Here is a 5,133-nt window from a genome sequence, read left to right as displayed (position 1 = left end):
ATGGAAATAGGTGGGAAAAGAAAAATCTATATAAATTATTGGGAAAAACAAAAGGGAGGGGGAAGAAACAGAAAGGGGGTGGGGATGGAGGAGGGAGTTCAAGATCTGAAGTTGTTGAACTCAATATTCAGTCCGGAAGGCTGTAAAGTGCCTAGTCGGAAGGTGAGGTGTTGTTCCTCCAGTTTGGGTTGAGCTTCACTGGAACAATGCAGCAAGCCAAGGACAGACATGTGGACAAGAGAGCAGGGTGGAGTGTTAAAATGGCAAGCGACAGGGAGGTCCAGGTCATACTTGCAGACAGACCGAAGGTGTTCTGCAAAGCGGTCACCCAATCTGCGTTTGGTCTCTAATGTAGAGGAGACCACATTGGGAGCAACAAATGCAGTAGACTAAGTTGGGGGAAATGCGAGTGAAATGCTGCTTCACTTGAAAGGAGTGTTTGGGCCCTTGGACAGTGAGGAGAGAGGAAGTGAAGGGGCAGGTGTTGCATATTTTATGTTTGCATGGGGAGGTGTCGTAGGTGGGGGTTGAGGAGTAGGTGGTGATGGAGGAGTGGACCAGGGTGTCACGGAGGGAACGATCCCTACGGAATGCCACCGGGGTGGGGGGGTGAAGGGAAGATGTGTTTGGTGGTGGCATCATGCTGGAGTTGGCGGAAATGGCGGAGGAGAATTCCTCCATCATTGATCTTGAACTTCCTCCTCCATCCCCACCCCCTTTCCGTTTCTTCCCCCTCCCTTTTGTTTTTTCCAATAATTTATATAGATTTTTCTTTTCCCACCTATTTCCATTATTTTTAAATGTATTCCACCCATCGCTTATTTCACCCCACCCCCACTAGAGCTACCTTGCTTGTCCTGCTCTCCACTCTTAATTACATTCTTTTAGATAATATCATCACCTTCAACACCTATTTGTTTTCTCATCTGTGACACCTTTTGGTTATCTCCTCCTATCACTGCTTGCTTGTCCCAACAACCCCCTCCCCCTTAAACCAGTTTATATTTCAGCCCTTTCCTATTTCTACTTAGTTCTGTTGAAGGGTCATGAGGACTCGAAACATCAACTTTGCTCTTCTCCACCGATGCTGCCAGACCTGCTGAGTTTTTCCAGGTATTTCTGTTTTTGTTTTAGAGAGTAGGCCAACCTTTTCAGAGTCTGCACCCTCAATGGATTCACTTCCTTTCCCTTCAGTTCCTGCAAGTCTACAGTTTAAACCCAGAATGAGAAAAGTAATGAAAAGGGGGAGAAAAGAAAGTGTTTTACTCACAGATAATGGGCACAGGAGGAAGTTTTAGTCTGTGTTAAACTCAATCTTCATTGACACAAAGCACGCGCTCTGAATGCCTGGAGGACAAGAGTCCTTCTGGTCCTCCAACTCTTCCCATTGGTCAATCCCCGCATGAAGACACTTTGACCCCATGACCCCATTGTTGGCCACCGTGAGATGCTTTTCTCCACACATGTGCACCCCATGTCTTCATTGCCCATGCGCACTCCCGGGCGTCCCGCCTGCGCGGTGGATAGATCGGTTTCCCTGAAGCGGGGGCTTGTGGGACTTACGGCTGCCATTACTGAGCCACAGCCCGGTCTCGAAACACATGGGACTGGCTTGAAAAGTGGGAATGAGGGGCACAATGACCCCACCCTGTCACAAAGTACATGTAGAAGTCACTGGATTTGATTTTGACATCACTTGAATAAAACTGTTAGTTAACTTTAGGCGTAAAGATTTAGATACCTGGGTAACAAATTGGGGAGGCAAATCGTGACTGTGAAACTGAACCCGAGAATCAGCACCTTCAGGGAAGGAGAATTCTAGTTTGAGAGGGAAAATGATTTTTTATGTCAACTGGAATATTAGTTTCTAATTTCTATTGTGTACTTACTGTAATGGCTTTAGTAAACTTCTTGTCAAGCATATTGGAGAAGGAGGACTTGCAGATGGGAAAATCAAATCAAACATCCCATGAACATTTGATAGAGTTAATTGATTCATCAGCATCAGATGATCATCGGCCATTGAATGTGGAAGGAGAAATATTTGTATGTTTGAAAATATTTCTGACATCAGTGTGACTGGCAAAGCATCGAGACAAACGCACCCAAGTGAGAGCGTTCCAGTGCACTGACTTTGGAAAGAGCTGCAGCTAGTTACACAGCCTGCAAAGCATTGCACCATTTTCAACGGGGAGAGACCATTTATATGAGGCTTCAACTGATTGTTGAACATAGTGAGACACAAGGACACCCACAACAGGGAAAAACCATGTAAATGTGGGGCCTGTGGGATGGGATTCTATTACCCTCTGCTCTCGCTCTCCTCCCTGCCTCCATTGCATTTGGAAAACCTGTGGATTTATGATTTATGCAATCTGGACACTACTGTATTCCTTTAATGAAACCTAACTTTTCTATTAAGCAGATTAAAGGAGTGTTATTAGCGTCAGAGGATAGGAATTTAGAAGATGAAAAGCAAATTGTGTTAAAATTGCATCAGCAGTTTGTCCATCCTTCTTTGCAAAGGTCAAAAATTTTGCTAAGGGATGGAGGAATAAGGGATGGAGAGTACACTAAAATTACAGAGCAGATAAGCAATAGATGTGACATACGTAAGAAATACATAAGGACATTGTCACGGCTGACAGTGAGTCCACCTTTGGTGGGGCATTTCAATGGAGTTCTGACAATGGATTTAAAGGTATGGGATAAAGAAAAGAACATTTTTATTTTACATTTCGTAGAATTGGCAACAAGGTTTAGCCAGCCGACAATCATGTACAGTAAAGAAGAGAAGATAATTGTGGATCAGATAATTGAGAATTGGATAGGGACTGGATTGGGACCACCAGCAAAATTCCTCACTGATAGTGGGGGAAATTTGCTAGCTACAAGCTTGTGGATATGTATAAAAACTTGAATATAATAGTTATGAATGCTGCAGCTGAAAGCCCCTTTATTAATTGAGTGTGTGAAAGGAATCATGCAGTAATAAATGAGATGCTTCGTAAAATATTGGAGGATAGACCAAGCTGTAAATTATCATCAGCTCTAGCATGGGCTGTCCATGCTAGGAAGTCATTGCAGATGGTTGGGGGCTATATTCCATATCAGTTGGTTTTTGGTAGAAACCCAAATATTCCTTCAGCCCTGAATGGTCAGCCCCCAGCTTGGGAGGGAACTACGATTAGCTCTACCTTATCTGAGCATCTAAAAGCACTGCACACGGGTAGAAGAGTGTTCTTTAAAGCCAAAGTTTCAGAAATAATCCAGCGAGCTCTAAGACACAATGTTCGTCCATCGGAAACTATTTTCAATTTGGGAGACATGGTATACTATAAGAGAGAAGGACTTAATGAGAGGAAAGGCCGAGGAAAGATTATCAGTAAAGATGGTAAAAAGTCATTTACAACATGGGAACTACACTATTCAGGTGAACTGATCAAGGTTAGTTGGTACCTACTACAAATTTGCGGGTTCAGAAAGTGTAGGAAGGGACGAGGTATGCTTCTCATACCCATATGTTGCATATTTGTGAGGACCAGATAGCTAAAGTTGACAGGGTATCTGAAGATGGAGGCAGAACTTTGGACAAAGAAGGTGAAGCAATTTGTCCCAGAGGATGAACGTCAAAAGCTGGCACTAAAGTTACATACTTACCAAAAGGAGACAGTCAATGGTGGGATGCAATGATTGTAGGTAGAGCAGGGAAGGCCACTGGAAATATTAAAACTGGTTAAATGTACGAGATAAAGGCCTATGGATTGGAAATATGAAGTACAAAAGTGGAAGGCACGGAAACGCAGTATCAGTTCAGACACTGGGCCTGGGAGTGAACATGCCTCTCGGTAGAGATCACGAACTGTTGAATGAACATCTATAAGCAAGAGAGGGAGATCAAACATAACATCCGGAGCATGATAGAAGGCAGGGTAGAGAGCATAGCTTAACAAGGTCAAGGAATATGGCACAGACTGGTAACAAGTAGCAGAAGCCCATGTGATTGAGAAGTTTTATTAGTTTCAAACAAATTAGACTATAAATTAATAAAGGATGCCAAACAGCAAGAACTACATAGTTGGAAAGAACTTTGGGTATACAGAGAGCTGCCAGATAGGGGACAACCAGCTCTGTCTCAGAGGCAGATATGCATGGAAAAGGTGCTTCCTGATGGGACTTCTAAAACTAAAGCCACACCAGTGGTATGAGGGTTTGAAGAAAATCTGGGTGACCAGGGTGCATGAGTACATTCACCTACGGCAGGGAAAGTTATGTTGGAGATCCTTTCGGCTCTATTAGCTACAAATGCTTGGGAATGCAAGTCCATTGATATTAAAACTGCTTTCTTGCAGGGAGACCAACTTCAAAGGGAAATTTTCCCTGTCCACCAAAAGAGGTGTCAAACGCAGAAAGGATTCTCTGGAAGTTAAATAAATGTGTATACAGTTTAAATGACGCCTCCAGAGTTTGGTATTTCTCAGTGAGGTCAGTTTTGTTAGTATTGGGCTGTCTTCAATTGGAAGGCCCAGCAATGTTTTATTGGTACCATGGAGGGAACTTTCAGGCATCTTTATAATGCATCTAAATTATTTGTGTGGGGTAGTAGTAGTGAATTTGAAACCATTGTCATTAATGGGCTCAGAACGGAGGTTAAAATTAGAAGTCAGGCTTTTGTTGCATTTAAGTACATTGGATTGGAAATCAGGCAGAGAGGATCACACATCCTTTTACATCAGCAATCCTACTTAGAGAACATCAACCCCATTGCAATTAGTCATGGTAGGGCCTCCCAGAAAGATACAGCAGCTTCTGAAACTGAAAAAAAGGAATTCAGAAGTCTAATTGGGCAACTCAAATGGCCAAACAAGGCCTGATGTCAGTTCTGACATTTTGGAATTAAGCACTAAAATGAATGATCCCAAGGTTGAAGGAATCATTTGGGAAAACAAATCATTGACAACATTAAAAATGGAGCAGTGCGTTTGAAATTCCCATCCCTGGGTGATGTTAGAAAAATGAAATGGATTGCGTTAGTGATGTGTCTAATGCACATCTATATGATGGGTTTTCAAGCTTGGGAGGATTTATAATATTTCTTATGGTGAAAAAGGCAAATGCTGCCCTTTGACATTG

Source organism: Carcharodon carcharias, chromosome 27, assembly GCF_017639515.1.
Source record: "Carcharodon carcharias isolate sCarCar2 chromosome 27, sCarCar2.pri, whole genome shotgun sequence".
Classification (NCBI taxonomy): Eukaryota; Metazoa; Chordata; class Chondrichthyes; order Lamniformes; family Lamnidae; genus Carcharodon; species Carcharodon carcharias.
Note: the sequence above shows the minus strand (reverse complement) of the source record.